General features: G+C 38.8%; 1 non-coding gene across 1 annotated transcript; it reads left to right on the top strand.

Annotated features, from left to right (window-relative positions):
* The first annotated feature begins 697 nt into the window (after nucleotides 1-697).
* On the top strand, nucleotides 698-804 carry LOC118852541. The gene has a single exon (XR_005010610.1). It is a non-coding gene; the product is annotated as a U6 spliceosomal RNA (small nuclear RNA).
* The last annotated feature ends 9,770 nt before the right edge of the window (nucleotides 805-10,574 follow it).

Here is a 10,574-nt window from a genome sequence, read left to right as displayed (position 1 = left end):
GGATGTGAAGAACCCAAATCTATGTCACATGAAGAATGATTGTTGGAACTCGAGATTTTTAAGTTCAAGAAGAAAATTAGTCAGCAACTATTTAATAAGCACCTACTATGTGCCAGATATTGTGCTAGGCACTGAAGATACCAATACTATGAAAGAGACAATCTCTACTTACAAAGTTTATATTCTAATGAAAAAGACAACAAGGACATATATAATGAGTAAGTCAGTCAGTTAGTATTTATTATTTACCTACTATGTACCAGGCACTGTACTACATTCTATAGATTTAAAGAAAAGCCATAGATAGTCCCTGCCCTTTAAAGCTCACAATCTAATAAAGGAGACAAGCAAGGAAATATGTACAAATAAGTTATATACAGGATAAATGGGAACTAATCAACAAGGGAAGGCACTAGAATTAAGAAAGATTGGGAAAGTTCTTGCAGAAAATAGGATTTTAGCTGGGACTTGAAGGAAGCCAGGGAAGCCAGAAAGTAGAGATGAGGAGAGAGAACACTCTAAGCACAAGAGACAGCTAGAAAAAAATGTCCAGAATTAAGAGATGGTATGTTTTATTCATGGAACAGTAATGGGGCCACTGTCACTGAATCGAGGAGTATGTGGTGTGTGTGGGTGAAGAACAGGGCAGCAGGGAGGGGAGTTGGGGGAGGTGGTGTAAGGTATAAAAAAGACTGTAGTGCTCACTTCAGCAGCACATATACTAAAATTGGAACAATAGAGAGAAGATTAGCCTGGTCCTTTCCCGAAGATAACATGCAAATGCATTAAGCATTCCATATTTTTATCCAGGAGAGATAATTTTTAAATTATTTCAATGTCTGAAAGCTATGACCAAAAAAAAAAAAAAAGAGTGTAGACATCATCTTGCAAGAAATTATCAAGGAAAACTGCCCTGATATTCTAGAACCAGAAGGTAAAATAGAAGCTGAAAGAATCCACTGATCACTTCCTAGAAGAGATCTCAAAATGAAAACTCCCAGGAATATTATAGCCAAGTTCCAGAGCTCTCAAGTGAAGGAGAAAATATTGCAAGCAGCCAGAAAGAAACAATTCAACTATCATGGAGCCACAGTCAGAATAACACAAGATTTAGCAGCTTCTACATTAAAGGCTTGGAATATGATGTTTTGGAGGGCAAAGGAGCTAGAATTACAACCAAGAACCACTTAACCAACCAAACAGAATATTATCCTTCAGGGGGAAATGGATATTCAATGAAATAATGGACTTTCAAGCATTCTTGATGAAAAGACCAGAGTTGAATAGAAAATTTGACTTTCAAATATAAGACTCAAGAGAAGCATAAAAAGGTAAACAGGAAAGGGAAATCATAAGGAACTTAACAAAGTTAAACTGTTTACATTCCTACATGGGAAGTGATACTTGCAACTCACTCATAAGAACTTTCTCATTATTAAGGTAGTTAGAAGAAGTCTGTATAGACAGAAGGTACAGGTGTGAGTTGAATATGAACAGATTATATCTAAAAATAAAATTAAGGGGTGATAGAAGAATGTACAGGAAAAGGGAAAGGTAGATTGGGATAAGTTATCTCACATAAAAGAGGCAAGAAAAAGGGGAAGAGGCAGATTGAGTGAACCTTACTCTCATCAAAATTGGCTCAAAGAGGGAATAACATACACATTCAATTGAGCATAGAAATAGATCCTACCCTACAGGACAGTAGGAGGGGAAAAAGGTTTATAGCAGGAAGGGCAGATTGGGGGAGCAAGTAGTCAGAAGCAAAACACTTTTGAGGAGAGACAGGGTGAAAGGAGAGAGAGAATAGAATTAATGGGGGATGGGGAATAGGATAGAGGGAAATACAGTTAGCAATAGTAACTGTGAAAAAACTTTGAAGCAAGTTTCTCTGATAAAGGCCTCATTTCTCAAACATATAAAGAACTGAGTCAAATTTGTAAAAATAAGAGCTATTACCCGATTGAAAAATGATCAAAAGATATGAGCAGTTTTCAGATGAAGTAATCAAAGCTATTTATACCCATATGAAAAAATACTCTAATTCACTATTCATTGGAAAAAGCAAGTTAAAACAATTCTGAGGGACAGAAAAGGAAAACAACAAATGTTGGAGGGGATGTGGGGAAAATGAGACTTTAATGCACTATTTGGGGAGTTGTGAACAGATTCAACCACTGTAGAGAGCAATTTGGAACTATGCCTAAAGGGCTATAAAACCATGCATATCTTTTGACCTAGCAATACCACTACTAGGTCAATATCCCACAAGAAAGAAAAAACAAAAAGGAAAAGTACCTATACCTACAAAAATATTTATAGCAGCTCTTTTTCTGAGGGCAAAGAATTAGAAATTGAGGGGATGTCCATCAATTGGGGCATGGATGAATAAATTGTGCTATAATAGTGATTGTGATGGAATACTATTATGCTGTAAGAAATGATGAGGAGGATGCTCTCAGAGAAACCTGAAAAGACTTACATGAGCTGATTCATAATGACATGTATTATGTACAAAGTAATGGGAATATTGCAAGATGATCAGCTGTGAATGACTTAGCTATTCTCAGCAATACAATGATCCAAGACAACTGTGAAGGACTTAGGATGAAAAATGCTATCCACCCCCAGGGAAAGAACTGAAGATTGAAGCATATTTTTTAGCTTTATTTTTCTTGAGGTTTTTTTTTCCTTGTCTGTTTTCGTTCACAATATGGAAATGTTTTGCATGACTACACATGTATAAACTATATCAAATTGGTTGCCTTCTCAATAAAGATGTGGGGGGGAAGGAAAGCAGTGAATTTGGAACTCAAATTTTAAAAACAAATGTTTTAAATTGTTTTTACATGTAACTGGAGGAAAATAAAATACTAAATAAAATTTTAAAAAATAAAATAACAAGAGAAAGGTTAAAAAAAGATTATAAAAAGAGGGTGGGAGGGCAAGGTTATGAAGGATTGTAAATGCCAGAGGATTTTGTATTTGAAGGTGATGGAAAGCCAATGGATTTTATTGAGTATGTGTGAAACATGGCCAGACCAGCATTTTAGGAAAATCTCTTTGGTGGCTGAATGTAGGATGGACTTTAGAAGGGAGATACTTGTGGCAAGTAGACTAACTAGCAGATTATTGCAATTTAAGGTTTAAGGTGATGAACGGCTTCATCAGGGTGATGGCAGTATCAGAGGAGAGAGGGGGACAGATTCAAGAAATGTTACAAAAGTGAAATTCACAGACATTGGCAATGGATTAGATATGGGGGTGAGGTAAGAGATAATTAGGATAGTTGTGAGACTAGGGAACTAGGAAGATGATAATGCCCTTAACAGTAACAGGGAAGTTTGGAAGGGTGCAAGGTTTGGGCAGAAAGATAATGAATTCAATTTTGGACACGTTGTATTTAAGATATCTACTAAACAATCTGTTTGAGGGGTCTAAAAGGCAGTCGAAAATGGAAACCAGAAGGTCAGCAAATAGGTTAGGGCTAGATAAGTCAATTTGAAAATAATCATAGAAATGCTAATCAAATCCATAGAGTTGATGAATTCACCAAATAGTATAGAAGGAAAAGAGAAGAAAGCTCAGGACAGAGCCCTCTGAGACACCACTGGTAAACGGGCATGACTTGGATAAGAATCCAGCAAAGGAAACAGAGAAAGAGCAATCTGATATGTTAGAGGAGAACTGAGAGAGTGGTATCCCGAAAATCTTTATAAAAGAGTATCAAGGAGTAGAGGGTGATCAGCATAAAGACAGTAGAGAGGCTGAGAAGAATGAGGATTGAGAAGAGAAAACAGATTTGTCGATTGAGAGATCATTGGTAACATTGGAGAGAGAAGTTTTGACAGAATGATGAAGTCAAAAGTTAATTGTAGGGGATTAAGAAAAGACTGTGAGGAGAAAAAGTGGAGACACCTCTTATAGATGGCTTTCTCAAGGACTTTAGACACAAAGGGCAAAAGAGATATAGGGTAACAGTTAGCAGGGATGGAAGGATTAAGTAAGGGTTTTCTGAGGCTGAAGAAGGAATAGGCATGTCTGTAGGCAGAAGGGAAGGAGCAAATACAAAGTGAGAAATTGAAGATAAGTGATAGAGTGGGGATGACAGAGGAGGCAGGTAGAGGGTTTTGCCTTGGCAAGAAGTAGAGACACCTCTTCATGTGAAACATTGGAAAGAGATAGTGACAGAAGGCATCTGAATGATGTGAGATCAGTAGGAGGGGAGAAGAGGGAGCTCTTGGTAAATGGTGGCATCAGTTTTTTCAGTAAAATATGAGGCAAGATTCTCAGATGAGAGAATGGGTACATGGAGAGTCATGGGAGCTTTAAGGAAGGATGAAAATGTTTGGAAGAACCAGTGTGGAGAGTTGATGAGAGAATTGTAGTATTGTCTAGCAGCAGAGAGGGCCCAGTTGTGGCTGTATAAGACAAATTTGTACTGAATTCAGTTAGAATGGTTGTGTGATTTTCTCCACCTTTGTTCAGCTTCACATATGCAGAAGCAAAGGTAGTAGATGGTGGGAGTGATCCAAGGATGAGGCCTGGTGGAGAACAATTGGAAATATAAAGCGATCAGGGACTCAAAGGAGAGGACAGTATGGAGTTGAACTGGTTCACCAAGGGGTCAAAATGAAGAAGAGGGAGAGCCTGGTACAGAGGTGATGGCCTGGGAGAGAACTGAAGGACTGAGGGATGGGAGATCATGGTGTAGATGAAGAGTGGGATTTGGTAAGAGAAGGCAGGAGAGGTGGAAAGCCTCTGATTGTGATCAGAAAAGGGAATTTCAGAGTTCTTGAAAATGGAGGTGGTGCAATTGAGAGTGATGGCAAGATCAAGAGTGTGATCATCTTTGTGTGTATAAGTATAGATTAAATATAAAAGGAATAAATTTAAAGTTTGAGAAGAAAAACTTAACAGTTAAGAGGTTCTAGAAAAGCTTAACATAGAAAGTGGGGCTTAAGCTACATATTGAAGGGAAATGGAGATTCTATGAGGTAGAAATGAGGAATAAGTGCATTCCAGGCATCAGAGACAGTCAGTATGAAGGTACAAAGATGAGAGATGGAGTGTTGTGTATAAGGAACAGAAAGAACATCAGATTAATTGGTTTGAAAACTCTGTGAGAGGGAATAATGTATAAGTCTGGAAAGACAGATTGGGGCAAGGTTATATAGGGTTTTAAAAGCTAAACATGGGGGCAGCTAGGTGGCAAAGTGAGTAGAGCACTGGCCCTGGAGTCAGGTAGACCTGAGTTCAAATCCAGCATCAGATACTTGACATACTTAATAGCCATGTGACCTTGGGCAAGTCACTTAGCCCCAATTGCCCTGCCTTCCCCCCTCCAACAAAAAGCTAAACATAGAAGTTTATATTTGATCCTGGAGTTAATATGAAGTCACTAGGGCAGAAGTTGGCAAATCACAGCCCAAGAGGCCAATTGAGCCTGAAGCCTATTTTTGTATGGCCTAAGGAATAAGAATAGTTTTCAGAATTTTACATAAAAAAACTTTATTTAAAAATGTAGAAACCATTCTTAGCTCACAGGCCATACAATAGGCTGCCCCAAGGCCATAGTCTGCTGACCACTACAGTAAAAGATCCATATGATCAGATCTAGATTAAAAGAAAATCTCTGGCAAGAGTATGTAGGATGCACTGGCGTGGTAAGAGACTTGAGAGGCTCTAATGGTAAGCAAAGTGGATTTTTGCTGTTTTTCCGTTTGTGTTATAGTTTCAACAATTCGGCTAGTAGCTGCTGTAGGGGTGTAAGACCCACCAACAACCAGCAAACAGAAAGCTGCCAACACAGGTTCTTTTGATCTACTTTACTAAGGAAAGCAACATTAAGGGGTTAACAATCTCAATTTAATCCAGCATACAAATATCATTCACTCAGTTCAGGGGAAAAAGCCAGCTCCCTGAACTTCAGAGCACATACACACAAATTGCAAACATCAACAGACAGACCTTGCCTGATTCCAGTCTCAATGCATAGTTAGCAGAGTTTAACAAAGTCCCAACATCCGGGTTACAGGCTGGGGACTCTCACTCTTCACAGTGTGCTGATGTGGACACTCTGGGCAGCTGTAGTTAAGAGCCCTCTAGCTCATGGTGTGTGTCAGTGTTTTTGTTGCCCCATTGAGCTTTGTTTTCCCAGAGGCAGAAGCCACATGCAGGAACCCCTGCAGCCTGCTGTAGGGCAGCAGCAGGGGGAGCTTGGAGTGGAGCAGTCCCTGTGAGCTGAGACATGGACCAGGAGCTGAGAGCTGCCTACGTGTGAATACAGGGCAGAGTCAGGAGCAGTCAGCCCACAGAGGAAGAACCATGGGACTTGGAAGTCAACCTCAAGTTAAGATGAAAGAGGACTTTACTTGGACACTTGGTATTGATTACAGGGAGATTGTTCTTAACTGTAACCTGGGGGTGGATGGCGTGGTATTTTCTGCTACCCCTTAAGGATGTGTTGTGCTAGGATAGACCCTAGCCTGGGGCCCCCTGATTGTGTAAAAAAGTATTTTGGGGAACGCTACCGAATGCAAATGATATGTGTCATGTGTCATATGACATATTGAGGTGTTATTTTATATATATATATATAATGTATATATACATACATATATATGCATGATATGTTTTGCTTAAGGATGTTGCTATGAATGTTATGCTTTACATTATTGAATAATGTTTAGTTCTAAATAAATAGAGAGTTCATTATACTGTGCAATTACACCCTTAAAATTATTCAAAGCAACAGTCCTCAGGTGTGCTTCTGTGATTGGCATTACAGAGGCGGAGAAACCAATTAGAAGGCCCGCAATAATCTATGTGAGAGGTAACAAGAGTCTGAACCAAGGTGATTAGAGAGAAGGGATAAGATGTGAGAGATATCCTAGAGTTAGAAAAGCGAGATTTTGTAGTTGATTAGCTATGTAGGGTGAGAGGCAAGAGTCAAAAATAATTAATTACAGGGTTATGAACCAGGGAGATTGGAAGAATGGTGGTGCCTTAGGTTTGGAAGAGGAGTTGGTTTTACGGGAAAGATAATATTGCATTTTGTACATGCTGAGTTTGAGGCATCCCAGGAATCCAGTTTAATATTAATTCAAAATTAGGAAATAGGTAATAGGAGATTGAAGCTCAGGTGAGAGACTGAGTCTGGTTACCTAGATGGGTGTTATCTGCACAGAAAGGTTATTTGAAGCTATGGTAACTGATGAAGTTACCAAAATAGAGAGTGTAGAAGGAGGAGAGAAGAAGGTCTAGCACAGTTATTGGGCACACCAACAGTTAGTGAACAGGAACTAGGTGACGAACTTGCTGAGAAGGAAAACTTATAGGAGGAGAACTAGGAGAAAGTGTTTTCACATAAGCACAAAGAGGAAAGAGCATCGATGAAGAAAGTATGGTCAATATTGTCAAATGCAGCAGATGAAGAGAGATGACAAGTAAAAAAAGATGATCAGATTTAGAATTTAAAGAACATTGGCCAAAACTTGGTAAAATAATAACAAAATTCATTTGGAAAATAAAGCATATAGAATACCAATAGAAATTGTAAAAAGAAGTAGAGATGAAAGGGGAAATAGCACTTCAAATATCAAACTATGTTAGTAAGCATCAAAACCATTGTTTAAAAAATAGAAATACTAGACAAACACTAGGTTATGGAATTCCATTGTTTGTAGTGTTTGATAAACCCAACGACATAAATTACTTAGGAAAGAACTCCATGTATGCTTAAAAAAATAAATAAATGAACTGCTAGTAAACCTGAAATACAGTCTGGTTTCCACCAGTACTTTATAGTATATAGATAGAAAAGAATAAGTGATGCCTGAGGGTCAAATCAAGGTCCAGCAATGAGGGGAAGACTTCTATGGTCTCAGAAAAATAAGAGGCTACTGGGGAATGGGTCAGGAGGATGCAAGAAAGATTGAAAAATGGTGAAAGAGTTTTTACTTTGGAGGTGGTAGGGGCTTTTACTGATGAATGCTTCAATGGGTAAGGCAGATGAGGACCTTACACTGGATGAGGCCTGTGGGATATAATGCCTAAAAAGTCTACTTGTCCTATAAGGAGGGGAAGTTGGAATCCCTGGGGGCAACTTGCAGGTGGAAGAGTGGGAAAGCATAGGTACTGGGAGGAGATTGCCAGTCAACAAGAGAAGATATAGATCAGTGCAGGGGAGAGATGCCCTACCATGGAGCAGCATCCTCTCTGACACTTACAATAACTGGCACCGCTGTTCCAGTAGTGGATACCCACTCCCTAGGTGGCCAGGAAAGAGAGAAGATGCTAGCTGCCTTTTGAGATCTTACAAGGCTCTGTACCAAAGGCAAAAGGATGCAGACAGGAGGAAGTCCTATCTCAGATAGAGATAGAGATAGAGAGTAGATAGATAGATAGATAGATAGATAGATAGATAGATAGATAGATAGATAGAAAATAGATAGATAGACAGATACATAGATAGATACATAGAAAGGAAGATTGCCTGGAATCCCTGAGTTCATGGCTTGATGCCTGGTGAAGGGAAGGGCATCACCTCCTACCCTGACCCTCACTATCCAGGAATTCAAGTATCATTTTTATATTTCAAGGCTGGCTGAAAATAAATAGACTTAATGGGCAAGGATTGACTTTTAATATGTACACCCAGTTTCTAGGAAGTGGTCAGAGGATATTTGTGCCAGTTCTGCAGGGGGAAGGAGAGTGGATTGGTAGTAAATGGGAGCTCTATTCCTGAGATTTCATCAGGATAGAGAACTCTGCGATCTACAGTTTATAACCTTAAAGAGTTACAAGGCACACACAGAATATGGGCTAGAGGAAGATCTTGAACCATACCTTTCTTGTCCAAGGTTCATCTCTATTTCAATAGTTTGAGTTATGCCTTTGTAGACACACATTCAAATAAACAAACTACAAAACATGTGCATTTAGTTCAACTAAAAGGGAAAGAAATATTCTTCTAGTCTAAAGTCCTTTCCAGACTTTTCCGTAAAAGAACAAAAACAAAAGGTTTAAAAAAAACAGGAAAATGAATTAAGGATGGTTACCAAACTTAGAACAAAAAAGGCCCCTATCCTAGTTAAGAACCTTGCCTTCCTTTTCCCCTGGAGATATGGAAGTTGTGGCACTGCCTTTGGCCAGCACCCTCTTTCCCCATTCTGAAAGGATCAGAGTGTTGATGGGTAGGAGGTCTCTTTTATTTAATGCAGGAGAATATTTGGATGGAGTGGTCAAGGAAGGAAGTTTAATTGAAGCTTAAAATGGCTAAATATTTGGAATGCTATGTAATGCCCAATTATACCTATTCTTGAAATTCTTTGAACCTTTTCATTTCAATTTACCTGTTGTTCTTTCTGCTTCCCTAATCCATATGACAGTTATTCTGTTCTTCCTCTCCAAGTTCTTAAAATAAAATTACAAAGGATTTTTCCCCTGGGGAGTAAAGGGCTTCTCAAATACTTTCTGTGGCATTGAGGCTACAGTTCATGATGCTCCAACTGACCCATGCCTGCAGCTGGTAATAATTACTTTCCTCCTCCTATATTTGTACAAAGTTACCTTGTAAAGAGACAGTGTCATTTGGGAGGTATAGCCCCACAGTTGTTTGAAAAACTGAGCTGAAATTCTTAACACTACAGAGTCAAGCTCTCCACAAAACTTGCCTCCTGGTGAAGTATTTTTCCTTATATTTTCTTTTCATTTTGGTAATATAGTAAATGTACCTAGTGATTTAAAATTGTGCCAAATCAAACAGCAAAGTCCATGACCTGAGGAATATGTGGTGTAAAGAGCATGAATGTTGCAAGACAAATGACAAGAAAAACACGAGGTAAGCAGGAATAGGTGCAAGTAAAATTATGGTGGACTAAGGAGGATTTTTGATTATTTTTTAAAAGGACAGGATCACATAAACAAACCAGCGCCCCAACTTTCACGAGTATAACAAAAATATATCAATGGAAGAAAAGTTGTAATTAGGAGAAGAAAACTTGTAATTAGGAGAATAATCAATCAATAAACATTTATTAAGCACCTACTATGTGCCAGGCACTATGCTAAGATACAGAGGCAAAAGATATTCTTTGCCCTCAAGGAGCTTACAAGCTAATGAGGGAGAAAACACACAAACAAATAAATACAAAGCAAATTATATACAAGATTAATGGGAATAATTAAAAGAGAGAAGACAGTAGAATTAAGAGGGATTGGGGAGGCTTCCTTTAGTAGATAGAATTTTAGTTGAGACTTAGAGGAAGTCAAGGAAGGTAGCTAAAGAGGGAGAACATTCAAGGCATAGAAGACAGTCAGAGAAAATGCCCAGAGTTGAGAGATGGAACATCTTATTGGTGGACAAGTCAGGAGGCTAGTGTCACTGGATTGAGGAGTATGTGTTGAAGAAGGAAGACTGGGAAGGTAGCTAAAGAGGGAGAACATTCAAGGCATAGAAGATAGCCAGAGAAAATGCCCAGAGTTAAGAGACGGAACATCTTATTGGTGGACAAGTCAGGAAGCTAGTGTCACTGGATTGAAGAGTACATGTTGAAGAAGGAAGACTGGGA

Source organism: Trichosurus vulpecula, chromosome 5, assembly GCF_011100635.1.
Source record: "Trichosurus vulpecula isolate mTriVul1 chromosome 5, mTriVul1.pri, whole genome shotgun sequence".
Lineage (NCBI taxonomy): Eukaryota > Metazoa > Chordata > Mammalia > Diprotodontia > Phalangeridae > Trichosurus > Trichosurus vulpecula.
Note: the sequence above shows the minus strand (reverse complement) of the source record. Positions and strands in the feature narration are given on the sequence as shown.